The sequence below is a fragment of the Triticum urartu genome, chromosome 3, assembly GCF_003073215.2.
Source record: "Triticum urartu cultivar G1812 chromosome 3, Tu2.1, whole genome shotgun sequence".
Taxonomy (NCBI): Eukaryota; Viridiplantae; Streptophyta; class Magnoliopsida; order Poales; family Poaceae; genus Triticum; species Triticum urartu.
This window is the reverse complement of record NC_053024.1, coordinates 354,872,970-354,896,724: the sequence shown is the minus strand read 5'-3', so window position 1 is coordinate 354,896,724 and position 23,755 is coordinate 354,872,970.

The following is a 23,755-nucleotide window of genomic DNA, read 5'->3' as shown; positions in this document are numbered from 1 at the left end:
GATGTAGCTGCATTGTGGGTGTTACATCCACGTTGATGGAGACTTCATCCCATGAAGGGTAACGGCTGCGCGAGTCCACGAAGGGCTCCACCCACAAAGGGTCCACGAAGAAGTAACCTTATCTATCCCAACATGGCCATCGGCCATGGACATGCCTCACTCGGGTAGATCATCATGAAGTAGGCGATCTCTTTGCCCTTACAAAATTCTTGGTTCAACTCCACATCTTGACATAGGCTCCCAAGCGACACCTAACCAATCTAGAGACACCACTGTCCAAAAGGTAATAGATGGTGTGTTGATGATGAGCTCCTTGCTCTTGTGCTTCAAATGATAGTCTCCCCAACACTCAACTCTCTCTCTCTCTCTCAAATTTGGCTATGGTGGAAGAGTGATTTTAGTGGAAAGCAACTTGGGGAAGGCTAGAAATCAAGGTTCAAATGGTAGGAATGGATTCTCTTGATCTCAACACATGAGTAGGTGGTTCTCTCTCAAAAAATGTATGGTAGAAGTGTAGGCACATTCTGATGACTTTCTCGCAAATGGAGAAGGGGGTGTAGGGGTATATATATGTAACGCCCTCGATGCGGCTATATCTCCCACGTGTCGAAGCACGACTTAGAGGCATAACCGCATTGAAAGCAATGTCGCAAGTGAGGTAATCTTCACACATCCCATGTAATACATAATGGAAAAAGGATACACAGTTGGCTTACAATCACCACTTCACACAATACATGAACCAGATACAATCGCCACTTCACACAATTCATAAATCATTACATCATCCAGATACAATCAAGGTCCGACTACGGAACCAAAATAAAAGAAGACTACCCCAAATTCTACACGGATCCCCGATCGTCCCAACTGGGCTCCACTACTGATCAACTGGAATGAAACAACACAAAGGACAAAATCTTCATCGAGCTCCTCCCTGAGCTTGGTTGCGTCACCTGCAAACTGGTTTTGGAAGTAACTGTGAGTCACGAGGATTCAGCAATCTCACACCCTCGCGATCAAGACTACTTAAGCTTATGGGTAAGGTAAAGGTGTGAGGTGGAGCTGCAGCAGGCGACTAGCATATATGGTGGCTAACATACGCAAATGAGAGCGAGAAGAGAAGGCAAAAGCACGGTCGAACAACTATGATCAAGAAGTGATCCTAGAACAACCTACGTCAAGCATTACTCCAACAACGTGTTCACTTCCCGGACACCGCCGGAAAGAGACCATCACGGTTACACACACGGTTGATGTATTTTAATTAAGATCCACTTCATGTTTCCTACAACCGGACATTAACAAATTCCCATCTGCCCATAACCACGGGCACGGCTTTCGAAAGTTCAAATCCCCGCAGCGTTGTCCCAACTTAGCCCATCACAAGCTCTCACGGTCAATGAAGGATATTCCTTCTCACAAGACAATCCGATCAGACTCGGCATCCAGGTTACAAGACATCCTCGACAATGGTAAAACAAGTCCAGCAGGACCACCCGCTGTGCCGACAAATCCCGATAGGAGCTGCACATATCTCGTTCTCAGGGCACACCGGATAAGCTAAGCGTACGGGAGCCAATGTAACCCAAGTTGCCAAGGGACGGCCCCGCACGGTGCTCTGGGTTGGACCAACACTTAGACAAGCACTGGCCCGGGGGTTTAAATAAAGATGACCCTTGGGCTGGCCGACCCAAGGGAAAGAAAAGGCTAGGTGGCGAATGTTAAAACCAATGTTGGGCCTTGCTGGAGGAGTTTTATTCAAGGCGAACTGTCAAGGGGTTCCCATTATAACCCAACCGCGTAAGGAACGCAAAATCCGGGAACATAACACCGATATGACGGAAACTAGGGCGGCAAGAGTGGAACGAAACACCAGGCATAAGGCCAAGCCTTCCACCCTTTACCAAGTATATAGATGCATTAATTAAATAAGATATATTGTGATATCCCAACAAATATCCATGTTCCAACATGGAACAAACTCCAATCTTCACCTGCAACAAACAACGCTATAAGAGGGGTTGAGCAAAGCGGTAACATAGCCAAACAACGGTTTGCTAGGACAAGGTGGGTTAGAGGCTTGCGAACATTATGGGAGGCATGATAAGAAAGTGGTAGGTATCGCAGCATAGGCATAGCAAAAGAGCGAGCATCTAGCAAGCAAAGATATAAGTGATTTCAAGGGTATGGTCATCTTGCCTGAAATCCCACAAGGAAGAAGAACGAGTCCATGAAGAAGACAAACAGACGTAGTCAAACGGGTCCACACAAACGCGACGTTATCGGAACCAACCCGAAGAAGCAACACCGGAAAGAAGCAAACAACATAGTAAACAACCAACACATGAACATGGTCTGACATGCGGGATGCGGTATGTGATACATATGCATTATTTGGAAAGGAATGATTGAACCTGGCCTCAACTTTGAAAATCAAGAGTTCCACTAGAAAGGTGAGGTGATTTCTGTCAAAATCGATATAAAGATCACCAGAATCGGATGCACGGTTTGGAAATGGCAAGCAAAACAAATGTGGCACCGGTCTGCGATAAATAGCAAGTAGCCAAATAAATGCATCAAGATAAATAAATTAGTGCACTCAAATATAGCAAAAAAATACATGGCAGGGATCCACTCAAGATGCTTGACAAAAGATGAACACAGAGCTAAGGCTAATTCACTCACTAACAGGTTCAAACAAGCATGGCAAAAGTGCAAATGACAACAGGTTTCAGACTTCATTCTACAGGAATATATCAGCAGGAAGCAATTTTTATCACTAACAGGTTTATCGGGAGGAAGCAATTTTTATCACTACATGCCAAATGACAAAAGATGAACACAGAGCTACGGCTAATTCACTCACTAATAGGTTTATACACAGCAAGCAATTTTTAGAGCATGAAAACTACATTCTACAGGAATATATCATGGCAAAACAAGGCATGGAATGAAGCTACTCAAAGCACTTAAAAAACGTCCCTTAGTAACCTTGTGCCAAAAGGGACCAGAAAATACAATTGCAAGCATGTGAACATGGCAAAAACATAAACAGATTCAGGCTTGGTGAAAAACTAAAGCATGCAAAACAGTTAACAAGTAGGCATGTTTATGAGCTCGATGCGCTCACTACAGAGCATGGCATGACAAACTAAGCATACACCCACCAAGAATACATAGCATAGAAGCTAGACATGGCAAGAACAACAACATAGCATGCACGGATCAATAGCAACATCCTCGACAAAATCGCTAAACATGTCAACAATCTGCCAGGATCATTTTATAGCAAAAGTAGAGCTCGATTGACTCAAGCTAGGTTGCTCCATAATTGCAAACAAAGACATGGATGGATAGAGCACCACAATGTTAACAAAACATCCTTACTGATCATACTCAAAAGAGGCACGGATCACTAGGAAACAACATGAACATATGGCATAAAGACAAAAACAGGACAAGGACTTGGTGAAATTCTATGTCCCTGAAATCAGCATTAACGATTACGCTACTTTGCAAGATTTTGCTATTCACCACAATTATCACAAAAATATATGGCATACACCCCTGTAAATATGGCATGGCATATAACAAAACACATGTAGAGCTCACGAGCATATCATGCACACATTAATCACGGCAAAAATGACAAAATGCCATTTGTTGAAACAGATCTGCCAAATTCTGTTGGAAATATGCCCTAGAGGCAATAATAAAAGGATTATTATTATATTTCCTTGTTCATAATAATTGTCTTTTATTCATGCTATAATTGTGTTATCCAGAAATCGTAATACATGTGTGAATACATAGACACCAATATGTCCCTAGTAAGCCTCTAGTTGACTAGCTCGTTGATTAACTGATAGTCATGGTTTCCTAACTATGGGCATTGGATGTCATTGATAACGAGATCACATCATTGGGAGAATGATGTGATGGACAAGACCCAATCCTAAGCATAGCACAGGATCGTGTAGTTCGTTTTGCTAGAGCTTTTTCCAATGTCAAGTGTCTTTTCCTTAGACCATGAGATCGTGTAACTCCCGGATACTGTAGGGGTGCTTTGGGTGTACCAAACGTCACAATGTAACTGGGTGACTATAATGGTATGCTACGGGTATCTCCGAAAGTGTCTGTTGGGTTGACACGGATCGAGACTGGGATTTGTCTCTCCGTATGACGGAGAGGTATCTCTGGGCCCACTCGGTAATGCATCATCATAATGAGCTCAAAGTGACCAAGTGTCTGGTCACGGGATCATGCATTACGGTACGAGTAAAGTGACTTGCCGGTAACGAGATTGAATGAGGTATTGGGATACCGACGATCGAATCCCGGGCAAGTAACGTACCGATTGACAAAGGGAATTGTATACAGGGTTGCGTGAATCCTCGACATCGTGGTTCATCCAATGAGATCATCGAGGAGCATGTGGGAGCCAACATGGGTATCCAGATCCCGCTGTTGGTTATTGACCGGAGAGCCATCTCGGTCATGTCTACATGTCTCCCGAACCCGTAGGGTCTACACACTTAAGGTTCGGTGACGCTAGGGTTGTAGAGATATGTATATGCAATAACCCGAAAGTTGTTCGGAGTCCCGGATGAGATCCCGTACGTCACGAGGAGTTCCGGAATGGTCCAGAGTTAAAAATTATATATATGAAGTGCTATTTCGGCCATCGGGACAAGTTTCGGGGTCACCGGTGTTGTACCGGGACCACCGGAAGGGTCCTGGGGGTCCACCGGGTGGGGCCACCTATCCCGGAGGGCCCCATGGGCTGAAGTGGGAGGGGAACCAGCCCCTAGTGGGCTGGTGCGCCCCCCTTGGGCCTTCCCCCTGCGCCTAGGGTTGGGAACTCTAGGGTGGGGGGCGCCCCACTTGCCTTGGGGGGCACTCCATCCCCCTTGGCCACCGCCCCCTTTGGAGATTGGATCTCCAGGGCCGCCCCCCCCCTTGGGGACCCTATATATAGAGGGGGGGAGGGAGGGCAGCCGCACCCCATGCCCCTGGCGCCTCCCTCTCCCCTCCAAGACCTCCTCCTCCTCCGTAGAGAACGGCGAAGCCCTGCTGCGGTGACTGCTGCATCCACCACCACGCCGTCATGCTGCTGGATCTTCATCAACCTCTCCTTCCCCCTTGCTGGATCAAGAAAGAGGAGACGTCACGCTGACCGTACGTGTGTTGAACGCGGAGGTGCCGTCCGTTCGTTGCTAGGATCTCCGGTGATTTGGATCACGTCGAGTACGACTCCCTCATCCCCGTTCTTTGAACGCTTCTGCTCGCGATCTACAAAGGTATGTAGATGCAATCCGATCACTCGTTGCTAGATGAACTCATAGATGGATCTTGGTGAAATCGTAGGAAAAATTTTGTTTTCTGCAACGTTCCCCAACAGTGGTATCAGAGCCAGGTTTATGCGTAGTTCTCTTTGCACGAGTAGAACACAATTTGTTGTGGGCGTAGATGTTGTCAACTTTCTTGCCGCTACTAGTCTTATTTTGCTTTAGCAGTATTGTGGGATGAAGCAGCCCGGACCAACCTTACACGTACGCTTACGTGAGACCGGTTCCACCGACTGACAGGCACTAGTTGCATAAGGTGGCTGGCGGGAGTCTGTCTCTCCCACTTTAGTTGGAGCGGATTCGATGAAAAGGGTCCTTATGAAGGGTAAATAGAAGTTGACAAATCACGTTGTGGCTTTCACATAGGTAAGAAAACGTTCTTGCTAGAACACTATTGCAGCCATGTAAAACTTGCAACAACAATTAGAGGACGTCTAACTTGTTTTTGCAGCAAGTGTTTTGTGATGTGATATGGCTAAAGTTGTGATGAATGATGAATGATATATATGTGATGTATGAGATGTTCGTGCTATTGTAATAGGAATCACGACTTGCATGTCGATGAGTATGACAACCGGCAGGAGCCATAGGAGTTGTCTTTATTTTTGTATGACCTACGTGTCATTGAGAAACGCCATGTAAATTACTTTACTTTATTGCTAAACGTGTTAGCCATAGTAGTAGAAGTAATAGTTGGCGAGCAACTTCATGGAGACACGATGATGGAGATCATGGTGTCATGCCGGTGACAAGATGATCATGGAGCCCCAAGATGGAGATCAAAGGAGCTATGTGATATTGGCCATATCATGTCACTATTATTATTTGATTGCATGTGATGTTTATCATGTTTTTGCATCTTGTTTACTTAGAACGATGGTAGTAAATAAGATGATCCCTCATAATAATTTCAAGAAAGTGTTCCCCCTAACTATGCACCGTTGCGACAGTTCGTTGTTTCAAAGCACCACGTGATGATCGGGTGTGATAGATTCCAACGTTCACATACAACGGGTGTAAGACAGATTTACACATGCAAACACTTAGGTTGACTTGATGAGCCTAGCATGTACAGACATGGCCTCGGAACACAGAAGACCGAAAGTTCGAGCATGAGTCATATAGAAGATACAATCAACATGAAGATGTTCACCGATGTTGACTAGTCCGTCTCACGTGATGATCGGACACGGCCTAGTTAACTCGGATCATGTTATACTTAGATGACTGGAGGGATGCCTATCTGAGTGGGAGTTCATTATATAATTTGATTAGATGAACTTAATCATCATGAACTTAGTCTAAAATCTTTACAATATGTCTTGTAGATCAAATGGCCAATGTTGTCCTCAACTTCAACGCGTTCCTAGAGAAAACCAAGCTGAAAGACGATGGCAGCAATTATACGGACTGGGTCCAGAACCTGAGGATCATCCTCATAGCCGCAAAGAAAGATTATGTCCTAGAAGCACCGCTAGGTGACGCACCTGTCCCACAGAACCAAGATGTTATGAACGCTTGGCAGACACGTGCTGATGACTACTCCCTCGTTCAGTGCGGCATGCTTTACAGCTTAGAACCGGGGCTCCAAAAGCATTTTGAGAGACACGGAGCATATGAGATGTTCGAAGAGCTGAAAATGGTTTTTCAAGCTCATGCCCGGGTCGAGAGATATGAAGTCTCCGACAAGTTCTTCAGCTGTAAGATGGAGGAAAATAGTTCTGTCAGTGAGCACATACTCACTATGTCTGGATTACATAACCGCTTAACTCAGCTGGGAGTTAATCTCCCGGATGACGCTGTCATTGACAGAATCCTTCCGTCGCTTCCATCGAGCTACAAGAGCTTTGTGATGAACTTCAATATGCAGGGGATGGAAAAGACCATTCCTGAGGTATTTTCAATGGTGAAATTAGCAGAGGTAGAAATCAAAAAGGAACATCAAGTGTTGATGGTCAATAAAACTACCAAGTTCAAGAAAGGCAAGGGTAAAAAGAACTTCAAGAAGGACGGCAAGGGAGTTGCCGCGCCCGGTAAGCAAGCTGCCGGGAAGAAGCCAAAGAATGGACCCAAGCCCGAGACTTAGTGCTTTTATTGCAAGGGAAGTGGTCACTGGAAGCGGAACTGCCCCAAATACTTAGCGGACAAGAAGGCCGGCAACACAAAAGGTATATGTGATATACATGTAATTGATGTGTACCTTACCAGTATTCGTAGTAGCTCCTGGGTATTTGATACCGGTGCGGTTGCTCACATTTGTAACTCAAAGCAGGAGCTGCGGAATAAACGGAGACTGGCGAAGGACGAGGTGACGATGCGCGTCGGGAATGGTTCCAAGGTCGATGTGATCTCCGTCGGCATGCTACCTCTACATTTACCCACGGGATTAGTTTTAAACCTCAATAATTGTTATTTAGTACCATCTTTCAGCATGAACATTGTATCAGGATCTCGTTTAATTCGAGATGTCTACTCATTTAAATCCGAGAATAATGGTTGTTCTATTTATATGAGAGATATGTTTTATGGTCATGCTCCTATGGTGAATGGTTTATTCTTAATGAATCTCGAGCGTAATGCTAGACATATTCATAGTGTGAATACCAAAAGATGTAAGGTTGATAATGATAGTCCCACATACTTGTGGCACTGCCGCCTTGGTCACATAGGTGTCAAATGCATGAAGAAGCTCCATGTAGATGGACTTTTAGAGTCTCTTGATTACGAATCATTTGACACGTGCGAACCATGACTCATGGGTAAGATGACCAAGACTCTGTTCTCAGGAACAATGGAGCGAGCAACCAACCTATTGGAAATCATACATACTGATGTGTGCAGTCCAATGAGTGTTAAGGCTCATGGTGGCTATCGTTATGTTCTCACCCTCACTGATGACTTGAGTAGATATGGGTATGTCTACTTAATGAAACACAAGTCTGAAACCTTTGAAAAGTTCAAGGAATTTCAGAGTGAGGTTGAGAATCAACATGACAGAAAAATCAAGTTTTTGCGATCAGAACGTGGAGGAGAATACTTGAGTCACGAATTTGGTACACACTTACGAAAATGTGGAATAGTTTCACAACTCACGCTGCCTGGAACACCTCAGCATAATGGTGTGTCTGAATGTCGTAATCGCACTCTATTGGATATGGTGCGATCTATGATGTCTCTTACCGATTTACCGCTGTCATTTTGGGGCTATGCTTTAGAGACTGCCGGATTCACTTTAAATAGGGCTCCGTAGAAATCCGTTGAGACGACACCGTATGAATTATGGTTTGGGAAGAAGCGTAAGCTGTCGTTTCTAAAAGTTTGGGGATGCGATGCTTATGTCAAGAAACTTCAACTTGAAAAGCTCGAACCCAAGTCGGAAAAATGCATATTCATAGGATACCCTAAAGAAACTATTGGGTATACCTTCTACCTCAGATCCGAAGGCAAGATCTTTGTTGCCAAGAATGGATCCTTTCTAGAGAAAGAGTTTCTCTCGAAAGAAATAAGTGGGAGGAAAGTGGAACTTGATGAAGTATTACCTCTTGAACCGGTAAGTACCGCAGCTCAAGAAAATGTTCCTGAGGTGCCTGCACCGACTAGAGAGGAAGTTAATGATGATGATCATGAAACTTTAGATCAAGTTGCTACTGAACTTCGTAGGTCCACAAGGACACGTTCCGCACCAGAGTGGTACGGCAACCCTGTCTTAGAAATCATGTTGGTGGACAACGGTGAACCTTCGAACTATGAAGAAGCGATGGCGGGCCCCAATTCCAACAAATGGCTTGAAGCCATGCAATCCGAGATAGGATCCATGTATGAAAACAAAGTGTGGACTTTGACAGACTTGCCCGATGATTGGCGAGCGATAGAAAACAAATGGATCTTTAAGAAGAAGACGGACGCAGATGGTAATGTTACCATCTATAAAGCTCGACTTGTCGCTAAGGGTTATCGACAAGTTCAAGGGGTTGACTACGATGAGACTTTCTCTCCCGTAGCGAAGCTGAAGTCCGTCCGAATCATGTTAGCAATTGCCGCATACTATGATTATGAGATATGGCAAATGGACGTCAAAACGGCATTCCTTAACGGTTATCTTAAGGAAGAACTGTATATGATGCAGCCGGAAGGTTTTGTCGACCCTAAGAATGCTAACAAGGTATGCAAGCTCCAGCGATCCATTTATGGGCTGGTGCAAGCATCTCGGAGTTGGAACATTCGCTTTGATGAGATGATCAAAGCGTTTGGGTTTATGCAGACTTATGGAGAAGCCTGCGTTTACAAGAAAGTGCGTGGGAGCTCTGTAGAATTTCTCATATTATATGTAGATGACATACTTTTGATGGGAAATGATATAGAACTTTTGGACAGCATTAAGGCCTACTTGAATAAGAGTTTTTCAATGAAGGATCTTGGAGAAGCTGCTTATATATTAGGCATCAAGATCTATAGAGATAGATCAAGACGCCTCATAGGTCTTTCGCAAAGCACATACCTTGATAAGATATTGAAGAAGTTCAATATGGATCAGTCTAAGAAGGGGTTCTTGCCTGTGTTGCAAGGTATGAAATTGAGCTCAGCTCAATGTCCGACCACGGCAGAAGATATAGAAGAGATGAGTGTCATCCCCTATGCCTCAGCCATAGGGTCTATTATGTATGCCATGCTGTGTACCAGACCTGATGTAAACCTTGCTGTAAGTTTGGTAGGAAGATACCAAAGTAATCCCGGCAAGGAACACTGGAGAGCGGTCAAGAATATCCTGAAGTACCTGAAAAGGACTAAGGACATGTTTCTCGTTTATGGAGGTGACGAAGAGCTTGTCGTAAAGGGTTACGTCGACGCTAGCTTCGACACAGATCTGGATGACTCTAAGTCACAAACCGGATACGTGTATATGTTGAATGGTGGGGCAGTGAGCTGGTGCAGCTGCAAGCAGAGCATTGTGGCGGGATCTACATGTGAAGCGGAGTACATGGCAGCCTCGGAGGCAGCACATGAAGCAATTTGGGTGAAGGAGTTCATCACCAACCTAGGAGTCATACCAATGCATCGGGGCCGATCAAACTCTTCTGTGACAACACTGGAGCTATTGCACTTGCCAAGGAGCCTAGGTTTCACAAGAAGACCAGGCACACCAAGCGTCGCTTCAACTCCATCCATGAAAATGTTCAAGATGGAGACATAGATATTTGTAAAGTGCATACGGATCTGAATGTCGCAGATCCATTGACTAAACCTCTTCCGCGAGCAAAACATGATCAACACCAGAACTCTATGGGTGTTCAATTCATCACAATGTAACTAGATTATTGACTCTAGTGCAAGTGGGAGACTGTTGGAAATATGCCCTAGAGGCAATAATAAAAGGATTATTATTATATTTCCTTGTTCATGATAATTGTCTTTTATTCATGCTATGATTGTGTTATCCGGAAATCGTAATACATGTGTGAATACATAGACACCAATATGTCCCTAGTAAGCCTCTAGTTGACTAGCTCGTTGATTAACTAATAGTCATGGTTTCCTGACTATGGGCATTGGACGTCGTTGATAACGAGATCACATCATTGGGAGAATGATGTGATGGACAAGACCCAATCCTAAGCATAGCACAAGATCGTGTAGTTCATTTTGCTAGAGCTTTTTCCAATGTCAAGTGTCTTTTCCTTAGACCATGAGATCGTGTAACTCCCGGATACTGTAGGGGTGCTTTGGGTGTACCAAACATCACAACGTAACTGGGTGACTATAAAGGTATGCTACAGGTATCTCCGAAAGTGTCTGTTGGGTTGACACGGATCAAGACTGGGATTTTTCACTCCGTATGACGGAGAGGTATCTCTGGGCCCACTCGGTAATGCATCATCATAATGAGCTCAATGTGACCAAGTGTCTGGTCATGGGATCATGCATTACGGTACGAGTAAAGTGACTTGCCGGTAACGAGATTGAACGAGGTATTGGGATACCGACGATCGAATCTCGGGCAAGTAACGTACCGATTGACAAAGGGAATTGTATACGGGGTTGCGTGAATCCTCGACATCGTGGTTCATCCGATGAGATCATCGAGGAGCATGTGGGAGCCAACATGGGTATCCAGATCCCGCTGTTGGTTATTGACCGGAGAGCCATCTCGGTCATGTCTACATGTCTTCCGAACCCGTAGGGTCTACACACTTAAGGTTCGGTGACGCTAGGGTTGTAGAGATATGTATATGCAGTAACCCAAAAGTTGTTCGGAGTCCCGGATGAGATCCCGGACATCATGAGGAGTTCCAGAATGGTCCGGAGGTAAAGAATTATATATAGGAAGGGCTATTTCGGGCATCGGGACAAGTTTCGGGGTCACCGGTATTGTACCGGGACCACCGGAAGGGTCCCGGGGGTCCACCGGGTGGGGCCACCTATCCCGGAGGGCCCCATGGGCTGAAGTGGGAGGGGAACCAGCCCCTAGTGGGCTGGTGTGCCCCCCTTGGGCCTTCCCCCTGCGCCTAGGGTTGGGAACTCTAGGGTGGGGGGCGCCCCACTTGCCTTGGGGGGCACTCCACCCCCCTTGGCCGCCACCCCCTTGGGAGATTGGATCTCCAGGGCCGGCGCCCCCCCCCTTGGGGACCCTATATATAGAGGGGGGAGGGAGGGCAGCCGCACCCCATGCCCCTGGCGCCTCCCTCTCCCCTCCAAGACCTCCTCCTCCTCCGTAGAGAACGGCGAAGCCCTGCTGCAGTGACTGCTGCATCCACCACCACGCCGTCGTGCTGCTGGATCTTCATCAACCTCTCCTTCCCCCTTGCTAGATCAAGAAGGAGGAGACATCATGCTGACCGTACGTGTGTTGAACGCGGAGGTGTCGTCCGTTCGGCGCTAGGATCTCCGGTGATTTGGATCACGTCGAGTACGACTCCCTCATCCCCGTTCTTTGAACGCTTCCGCTCGCGATCTACAAAGGTATGTAGATTCAATCCGATCACTCGTTGCTAGATGAACTCATAGATGGATCTTGGTGAAACCGTAGGAAATTTTTTGTTTTCTGCAACGTTCCCCAACAAATTCATCACATAGCCTTCTTCCAACAGCATTTCAGGCATCAAGATGAGCTCACATGAAAATGGTGCAATGAGATGAAATGATGTACTCGTTGAGACGACATTTTGATAAGATACAAACACGAATCAGAGCCACGATGAGGGAGTTATGATGGTGTGAACATGTGCAAAAATTACTGGGACTTAGAGAAATATACCCTCGTGAGAAAAAAACACAACAGGCCGGAGAAAGTGGAGCTGGGCCTGGAGAAGATGGGCCGACGCTGGGCCGATGCGCTGGCCTACGCGGGTCCATGAGGTCGGGCCGACGGGGAACGTCGTCCTCCCGAGCGGGACGAGGCCACCGGAGCTAGCGGGCGCGGCCGACGAGAACCTGGCGGCGCTCCGGCGAGGGCAGGACCGCCGCGAGCAGAAGCGGTAGGTCCGGGCATGGGGCGCCCGGATCTGGTGACGACGAGGCCGGGCGGCGCCGCGGCGAAGCTCGGTGGCGGAGCGGCGCAGGGTCGCTGGCGAACGAAAACGGCGACGGCGGCGAAAGCAGACAGCGGCGGGGTGCTGCGTGGTGGTGCGGGTAGGCGGCGCAAGGTCCGGAGAGGACGGCGCGGGATTCCGGCGAGATGCGCGGCGGCGGGGGCGGGCACGCGCCCGCAGGCGGCGGCGGCGGCGACCGGGCCCGCGCGGGCCGGATCTGGTCCCCGCGGGCCACGTGGTGGAGAGGGAGGCGGCCGGGTGAGGTGGCGCACACTGATAGGATTGCGGCGGCGGCGGGGTGACGTGGCGCGACGCCACTGGCCGGAGCGAGGTGGAGGGCAGAGATGTCCGGCGGCGGGGATTATTGTCCGGTGGCGCGAGGTAGAGGAAGGCTAGGGTTAGACTGCAAATTTCGGAGGGGATCGCATATTTATAGGTAGAGGGAGCTAGGAGAGTCCAAATGAGGTGCGGTTTTTGACCACGCGATCGTGATCGAACGACCGAGAGGATGGAGGAGGTTTAGGTGGGTTTTGGGCTACTTTGGAAGGGTGTCGGGCTGCAACAGACATGAGGCCTTTTCGGTCCCTCGGTTAATTATTGGAGTATCAAACGAAGTCCAAATGGTACGAAACTTGACAGGCAGTCTACCGGTAGTAGCCCAAGGCCGCATGACAAGTCTCGGTCCAATCCGAAAACGTAGAAACGGACGCCGGGTGACATAGGAGCGCCGGATTGCAAAACGGACAACGGGGAAAATGCTCGGATGCATGAGACGAACATGTATGCAAATGAAATGCACATGATGACATGATATGAGATGCATGAAACGCAAGCAATGACAAGGAAACAACAGTGAATAACTGGAGGACACCTGGCACATCGGTCTCGGGGCGTTACAATTCTCCACCACTACGAGAGGATCTCGTCCCGAGATCTAGAATGGCACCGGAGGGAAAACGGAAGAGAAAAGAGAAGAGGTAAAACTAAATTGCTTCTTTGATCAAAGAGTGAAACCAAAGAACCTTGAAAAAGGTTAAGCCATTTCGAGAAAAGAATACAATGGAGATGACGAAGTTGAAAACACTATGTTAGAAAAGAGGAACAAGGGAGAACAACTTCGGGTAACATTCCGATTGAAAAGAAAAGGAATTGAATAAGAACTTGATAAGATGAGAAGATACTTGATGAAATCACAATACACTGACTCCGGAGCAAAAGAATAGATGATAAATAATTGAAATAGGAGAATTGAGAAGAAAATGCCAACTTGTAATGCCCTCGATGCGGGTATATCTCCCACGTGTCAAAGCACGACTTAGAGGCATAACCGCATTGAAAGCAATGTTGCAAGTGAGGTAATCTTCACACAACCCATGTAATACATAAGGGAAAAAGATACATAGATGTCTTACAATCGCCACTTCACACAAATACATGAATAAACCATTACAACATCCAAATACAATCAAGGCCCGACTACGGGGCCAAAATAAAAGAAGACTACCCCAAATGCTACACAGATCCCCGATCGACCCCAACTGGGCTGCACTACTAATCAACTAGAATGAAACAACACAAAGGACAAGGTCTTCATCGAGCTCCTCCTTGAGCTTGGTTGCGTCACCTTCTTGGTAACATCAGCACCTGCAAGCTGGTTTTGGAAGTATCTGTGAGTCACGGGGACTCAGCAATCTCACCCCCTCGCAATCAAGAGTATTTAAGCTTATGGGTAAGGTAAAAGGTATGAGGTAGAGCTGCAGCAAGCGACTAGCATATATGGTGGCTAACATACGCAAAAGAGAGCGAGAAGAGAAGGCAAGGCACGGTCGATAAAACTATGATCAAGAAGTGATCCTAGTACAACCTACGTCAAGCATAACTCCAACACCGTGTTCACTTACCGAACTCCGCCGAGAAGAGACCATCACGGTTACACACGCGGTTGATGTATTTTAATTAAGGTCAACTTCAGGTTTTCTACAACCAGGCATTAACAAATTCCCGTCTGCCCATAACCGCGGGCACGGCTTTCGAAAGTTCAAATCCCTGCAGGGGTGTCCCAACTTAGCCCATCACAAGCTCTCATGGTCAACGAAGGATATTCGTTATCCCAAGACATCCGATCAGACTCGGCATCCCGATTACAAGACATCCTCGACAATGGTAAAACAAGACCAGCAAAGCCACCTAGATGCGCCGACAAATCCCGATAGGAGCTGCACATATCTCGTTCTCAGGGCACACCGGATAAGCTAAGCGTACGGGAGCCAATGTAACCCAAGTTGCCAAGGGACGGCCCCGCACGGTGCTCTGGGTTGGACCAACACTTAGACAAGCACTGGCCCGGGGGTTTAAATAAAGATGACCCTTGGGCTGGCCGACCCAAGGGAAAGAAAAGGCTAGGTGGCGAATGGTAAAACCAAGGTTGGGCATTGCTGGAGGAGTTTTATTCAAGGCGAACTGTCAAGGGGTTCCCATTATAACCCAACCGCGTAAGGAACGCAAAATCCGGGAACATAACAGCGATATGACGGAAAATAGGGCGGCAAGAGTGGAACAAAGCACCAGGCATAAGGCCGAACCTTCCACCCTCTACTAAGTATATAAATGCATTAATTAGATAAGAGATATTGTGATATCCCAACAAGTAAACATGTTCCAACAAGGAACAACATCTCCATGTTCCAACAAGGAACAAACTTTGTCTTCACCTGCAACTAACAACGCTATAAGAGGGGGCTAAGCAAAGCGGTAACATAGCCAAACAACGGTTTGCTAGGACAAGATGGGTTAGAGGATTGGTTCAACAATATGGGAGGCATGATAAGCAAGTGTTAGGTATCGCGGCATAGGCATAGCAAAAGAGCGAGCAACTAGCAAGCAAAGATAGAAGTGATTTCGAGGGTATGGTCATCTTGCCTAAAATCCTGCAAGGAAGAAGAATGAGTCCATGAAGAAGACAAACGGACGTAGTCGAACGGGTCCTCACAAACGTGGCATTATCAGAACCAACCCGAAGAAGCAACACCGAAAAGAAGCACACAACATAGTAAGCAACCAACACACGAGCATGGTATGATATGCGGGATGCGGTATGTGATGCATATGCATGATTTGGAAAGGAATGATTGAACCTGGCTTCAACATGGAAATCCAAGAGTGCCACTGGAAAGGTGAGGTGATTTCGGTTGAAATCGATATAAAGATCACCGGAATCGGATGCACGGTTTGGAAATGGCAAGCAAAACAAATATGGCACCGGTCTGCGATAATCAGCAAGTAGCCATCTGAATGCAACAAGTTAAATAAGCTACTGCACTCAAACATGGCAACAAAATACATGGTAGGGATCCACTCAAGATGCTTGACAAAAGTTGAACACTGAGCTATGGCTAATTCATCCATTAACAGGTTCAAACAAGCATGGCAAAAGTGCAAATGATAGCAGGTTTCAGACTTAGTGAAATCAACACAAGTCTGGAATTTATCGTCAGGAAGCATACTTTAGAGCATGAAAACCACATGCTACAGGAACTTAACATGGTAAAGCAAGGCATGGAATGAAGCTACTCAAAGCACTTAACAAAAGTCCCTTAGTGACCTTGAGCTAAAAGGGATCAGAAAATACAATTGCAAGCATGTGAATATGGAAAAACATAAACAGATTCAGACTTAGTGAAAAACTGGAGCATGCAAAACAGTTTAACGAGTAGGCATGTTTACGAGCTCGATGCACTCACTACAAAGTATGGAATGACAAACTAAGCATACACTCATCAAGAAGAAATGGCATAGAAGCTAGACATGGCAAGAATAAGAACATAGCATGCACGGATCAATAGTAACATCCTGGGCAAAATCGCTAAACATGTCAACAATCTGCCAGGATCATTTTATAGCAAAAGTAGAGCTCGATTGACTCAAGCTAGGTTGCTCCCTAAATGCAAACAAAGACATGGATGGATAGAGCACCACAATGTTAACAAAGCATCCTTACTGATCATCCTCAGAAGAGGCACGGATCAGTAGGAAACAACATGAACATATGGCATAACAACGAAAACCGGACAAGGACTTGGTGAAATTCTAAGTCCCTGAAATCAGCATTCCCGATTACGCTACTTTGCAAGCTTGTGCTAGTCACCACAAATATCACAAAAATACATGGCAAGCACCTCTGTAAAGATGGCATGGCATATAACAAAACACATGCAAAGCTCAGAATCATAGCATGCACACATTAATCATGGCAAAAATGACAAAATGCCATTTGCTGAAACGGATCGGACAAATTCATTACATAGCCCTCTTCCAACAGCATTTCGGACATCAAGATGAGCTGAAATTAAAAATATGCAGTGGAAAGATGATTTGAGTGGAAAGCAACTTGGCGATGGCTAGAAATCAAGGTTTATGTGGTTGGAATGGAAGATCTTGATCTCAATACAAGTGTAGGTGGTTCTCTCTCAGAAATTGTAAGTTGGAAGTGTAAGCATGTTCTGATGGCTCTCTCCATGAATGAAGTGTCGGTGGAGGGGTATATATAGACTCCACACAAAATCTAACTGTTACACACAATTTACCAAACTCGGTGAGACCGAATCGTGAAACTCGGTCTGACAGATTTTGTTCAAAATGTGAACGCTAGGTTTTTCGGTGGGACCGACACGTCAACTCAGTGGGACTGATTTCATTAGGGTTAGGGCTCGGTGAGACTGATTACACAAACTCGGTGGGACCAATTTTGGTTATAAGCTAACCAGAGAGTTGGTCAGGCAAACTCGGTGGGACCGATTCGCTCATCTCGGTTGGACCGAAATATTACGAAGGGGAGATGGAGAGTTTGCATTGTGAACTCGGTGGGACCAATCGCTCATCTCGGTTAGACCGAAACGTTATGAAGGGAAACAAAGATTTTGCAATCCCATCTCGGTGAGACCGAGATCCCTATCGGCGAGACCGAAAAGACTAGGGTTTTGTGGCAGTGGCTATGTCAACTAAACTCGATGGCTCCGGTTGTAAAGTTTCAGTGGGGCCGAGTTTGACTTTTGGTTTGGGACATATGTGGATATGAGAAAGTGGTTGAGGGTTTTGGAGCATATCACTAAGCATTTTGAGCAAGTAACCCATTAAGCAACACCTCATCCCCTTTTAATAGTATTGGCTTTTCCTCTGGACTCAATGTGACCTTGGATCACTAAATGGTAAAATGTAGAGTCTTGAGCCAATCTTTTGTCCTAAGCATTTTGAGGGGTCCACATTTCTAATCCATGGCATGCCAATCATTGAGCTTTCCTGAAATATTTATCTTGAAATAGTATTAGCTCAATGAGCTATATGTTGTTAGGAATTACCAAAACCAGCCAGGGATACTTGCACTTTCAATAGGTCTAAAAGCCGGCCTAGGAATAGGCCCACAAGATTTCATCAGATCTATTTGGCCGGCCCGTTAACAACCTAACATTTTCTGGACCAAATTATAGCCCACATCAGATACGGGCCGTTAAATGACTGCAATATTCTAGTCCGGTTTACGGCCCATGTTAGATCTGGCCTGTTAACATCCTGCAATAGTTTGGGCCAAATTACGGTCCACACCTGATTCGGCCTGTTAACTAACTTTTATTTCTTGGGCCAAATTACGGCCCATAACAGATACGACCCTTCTAACAATTATTGTTCCATTGGGCCCATTGGCGGCCTGATTTGCTCTTCGGCCTCTTAATGGCCAATTCAACAGTTTGGCCCAATACTAGTTTCGACCTGTCAGCGGCCCTATCTATAGATGGGCCTCTTTTGGCCCGGTTTCACTTTCGGGCATTTAAAGGCCCGAGTTGCACCTGGGCCTAATTATGGTCCGTAGTTACTTTCGGCCTCTTAATGGCCCATAGTCTTCGTGGATACATTCTAGCCCAAACTGCTTATCGGCCCGTAAAGGCCCTTGAGAGTGTTGGGCCTAATTTAGGCCCGTTATACATCCGGCCTGCTTCCCGCTGTCGGTGTCAAAACTGGCGGATGTCGGGTAGGGGGTCCCGAACCGTGTGTCTAAGGTCGATGGTAACAGGAGACATGGGACACAATGTTTACCTAGGTTTGGGCCCTCTTTATGGAGGTAAGACCCTACATCCTACTTGATTGATCTTGATGAAATATGAGTATTACAATAGTAGATCTACCACGAGATCGTAATGGCTAAACCCTAAATGTCTAGCCTGTCTAACTATGATTATGAGGATATCTGTCTATGGACCTAGCCCTCCAGTTTATATAGACACCAGAGGGATCTAGGGTTACATAAGGTCGGTTACAGAGAAAGGAATCTTCATATTTGGTTACCAAGATTGCCTTCCATGCCAAGGGTGGAGTCTTCGGTCTTTGTATCTTCATAGCCCATCAGTCCGACCCACGTCTAATAGGTCGGATGCCTGAGGACCCTTTAGTCCCGGACTCCCTCAGTAGCCCCTGAACCAAGCTTCAATGACGAGGTATCCGGTGCGCAGATTGTCTTTGGCATTACAAGGCGGGTTCCCCCTTCCGAATACTCCAAGATAGTCTTCGGACGGAATGAACGTGTTCGGATCTCCAACACAAGTACCACACACAACCGCAAAGAATATAATATTGCACGAGTCCAATCCACTGACAACTTTTTGTAATGTGACATCACGTTTGCTTGATCATCATTTTGAACCATTTTCGTCTGCCGTTCGACATTTTGAGACGCGGCTTTAATAGGCACGTCTTGTCAAAGCAGAGATCGTGTCCCCTTATTGCGGGATTCTCATCAATACGGGCATGGGTAATATAACCGTGCCATTTACACAGCCCTTGGGAACATGTGAGTTTTAAGGCGAGTGGGGAGGCACCTGATATTCACTGCCTTTATAAGGAGATAAGGATTCCCTTTCTTCACCCACGCCTTCTCTCTTTCTATGTCCTTCCATTCTCGAGCTCCAGCGCCCAAGTCCTCATTCTTTCCGCCTCAAGGAAGCACTCAGCCATGTCCGGATTTGGAGGGCAAGGCAAGTGGATGGCCTCCTCCGTAAGGGAGAAGGACATCACCAACCTTCAGGAGGCCGGGTATCTGGCGAAAGAAATCGTCCCCACCCTGAAGCCCAACGAGAGGGTGGTGTTCATCCCTCATTTCATCCAAGGATTAGGGTTTCCTCTCCACCCTTTCGTCTGTGGGATTATCTTCCATTACGGGCTAGATTTCCATGACCTAGCCTCGAACTCTTTCCTCAACATCTCGGCATTCATTGTCGTGTGTGAGGCCTTCCTCCGCATCCAACCCCACTTGGGACTATGGCTCAAGATCTTCAACGTGAAGCCGAAGGTGGTGGATGGCCAGCACGCGGAGTGCGGAGGTGCCACGGTGAGCAAGATGCCCAATGTCACATGGCCCAAAGGTACTTTTGTGGAGACCATCAAGGAGTGGCAGAAACTGTGGTTCTACATCACAGAGCCCCGCGACGCCACCTGGGCCGCGGCTTCCGAATTCAACTTCGAAGATCCAATGCGGCTCACCACCTGGATAGAGAAGGTCCCAAATTGGTCTTCACCGAACGAACTGATAGTGCTGCAAACGCACATCCAAAGCATGGTGGATAAAAACATCAAGCTCGTCGACGTAATCCAGGTGATGCTGGTATGTCGGATCCTCCCATGCCAAAGCCGAACCTACCCTTTATGGGAATTCGATCCGAAGAAGCACCAAACCTTGGAAAGGCTCTTCGGAACCACTCACGACGATGCCTGGAAGTTGCTCTTTAAAGGCAACGAGACGCCGCCAGCCATGGACTCAGACCGCGGGCACGATATTACACATCATGTCAATGCGGTAAGTCTTTCACGTCTCAAGGCGCATCCTCTATTTGCTTGTTTCAAGGAGGATATCTAAACTTTATTTTTTCAGGTATGGATAGAGAGAGTGGAGCAGATACAATTTTCGGCTCCGCTGCCTGAGGAACTAGCCATCCCGCTCCTGGCGAAGATGCTGGTACCGGTGCCCTATAAGGCGCCGGAGAAAAAGGCTGGGAAGAAGGCCAAGGGGGTCCGGAGTGGCCCCCGCCAGAAGGGAGCTTCAGACGTGTCATCCGAAGACAAGAATCACTCCTCCGCCGCTGAAGACGATGACGAGGAGGAGGAAGAAAGCACCTCTCCCCCTGATGGGGGAGGAAGAAAAGGGTGACCTCCACAAATCTGGAGGCGGAGGCACCCAAGAGGGGAAAGGGTCCCCTTGCGGATAACATCGCGTGGGACGTCGACAGCGGCCCGGAGCGACGCCCTCGAAAAAAGCCCCTGGCCGCATTGTAAGTACTAAAAGCACGCATATGTCCATACATCCGGCCTCTCTTGCTTCATGATATTAATATGTTTAAATGATGCCATTGCAGTCCGGCCCACGACAGCTCCCAGCGATACTCATCAAGAGGTTCGTTGGATTCGAAGGCGATGGCCAGGGAGTCACCGCCGGCCGCTCACTCTCCCACGGCCAAGGGCGACGAGGAGGTGTTGTCCCGAAGGACCTTCCCAGGCTAGGGAGAGGTTCAGGATGCGAGGGCAGAACATCGGCTGCGGGACACATGGGGGAGCAGACCCATATGGCGACTGGGGATGGGGGCCTGGCTCAATTCGGCCCCCAGCCGAATACAACTCCGGAGACCTGTACGGCTTGGGAATCCGACGAGCAACCTCCTTCAAAAGAAGGGGGTGTGCCTATTCCGCCGGTGACCTCTGTCCAACCAGAGGCACCAGATTATCTACTGGAAGTGATACGAGGCGCTTCCATTGTGGGTGAACATCATATCCTTATGGGTACGGTGATTGAGAGGGTTCAGTCCATCAATAGCGGACTGACCGAAGCCTGCAGCCTGCTGACAGGCTTTGAGGTAAGCAAAACAAAACAAAATGTCCTAATATAGATAGTAGCCCCTGAGACATTGTCCGGTGTTCGGAAAGAAGAGCCAGACAGAGGATCAATTTATTTTTGCAGGAAACTAACTAAATATGTCTTATATGAATAAGTAGGCATCGTTGTTGGTCGCAACCTCACACACTGCCGAAGTCTCTGGACTAAAGCAAAGACTGGAGCGGGCCGAGGAGGAGCTCGGCCAAGTGAGGAAGCAGCTAGAAGACAAGCAAGGTATGTAAATGACTTGTCGTATATTCAGAAAGAATCAATGATGCGTATTGACCGTAGTGCCATGATATGTGTAGGAGCGGCAACCGAGGTCGAGGTCCTTAAACAGGCCCTGGCCGAGGCCGAGAAGAGAGTTGTCAAGGAAAATGCCGCCCGTGAGAAGCACGAGCCCGGGCTTGATGAGGTCCAGCAAGAGCTCCAGGATGCAATGAAGAAATGTGAATCCTTGGAGCGCGACGTTTCAGCTCGAGAGACCGAACTCGCTAAGGCTCGCCAAAGCGCGGAAGAGGCCCGGGTTGAGGCCCAGGGCGCCCTCCAGGAGATCCAGGAGGTCAGGAAAATCATGACGGGTAAGGCATTTAGTATGCAAAGCAAGTATGTGAAGAAGAAGTATCTCTTACTAACCCAGATTCAGAGTTCTCCAGGGGCGTTTGCAGATCTGCCGCGCAGTGTGTCGGACGCTGCGGAGTTCTTCCAAGCCAAAGAAGGGAGCTCAATGGATAAGCTATTCTGGTCGCCATATCTTGTGCCAGAACATCCAGTGCGCTTTAGCGATCAGCTAAAATAGCTAGTCGAGCTTCATTGGGTGGCTGAACTGTCCATGAAGGATTTAATAATCCGGTTGTGGCCTATCGAAGCTATGCCCAGCAGCTACTTCGGGCTCGTGAAGCGGCTGGTGAATGCCTCCCCTCGGCTAGACGTCGTCAAGCGGTCGGTCTATATCAAGGGCGCACGCATGGCCTTCGCCCGTGTCAAGCTGTGGTGGGCGAAGATGGACGCTATCAAGCTTATGACCGGGGGACCGCCAGAGGGCAAGGAGCACCGCATGCCCGAGCGGTACTTTGAAGACGTCTTGGAGGGGTCTCCTATTGTGGCAACGCAATGTGCGCAAGACATTATTTTCGAATGAATGCATTCATGTTGTCTCTGCCTTGTATGATGAAACGAAGTCATTATGTAATATAATGTTTGTTATTTAAAAAAATTCACCTCCTATGCGGCCGTGTTGTGTGAAATCTGAGAGTTGGCCAATCATCGGCTTGTGCCCCCACGTAGGTAGTACGGGGGTGTTCGGGATGTAATCTAAACACTCTTGATCCAATTGTTTGGTCCTTGAAGGAGGTGTTTAGCGCGACGAACCAGGAAATTGGACTATGCGGCTTTATCACCCTCACTTAGCCATAGGAGTTTGACAATAAAAATATAGGCACAGCCCCTAGTATCCGAACTAGGATGCTGTAAACACCTGATCGGGTAAGTACCGATCCCTCGCGTAATGCGGCAAAAATCTCTAAAGATTTGAGACATCCGAAGAGCTGACCGCCTCTCGCCGCATCATGACAGTCAGTTTTCGGCTTTCTCTATTAAGGTGCTCATCCAAGTAAACCAGGGCACAATCGCAGTAGTTCTCCCTTTACTACCCTAGCCGACACAGCGCAAAATAAGGTAGCAAGCATAGGAGCCGGGAAACCCAACTATTGACCAAAGACATGATTCAGAGCCAATGCATATAGTGCTAAATTCAGGGTGCCGAACTATACTGTAAAAAGTGTTCGGACTTTGTTGCCATGTTGTGCGGTGCTATGAAGCTCCTAGCAAATTGAAACATCCCAAAGTGTATGGGTGCTATTTGACAAAGTTATCCAAAAAGATAAAGAAGAAATGGTAGTAAGCTAGAGCCGTAGAATTTGGGCTGCAAACTATTTCCATGATAATTTCACTAGCAAAAATGCCCG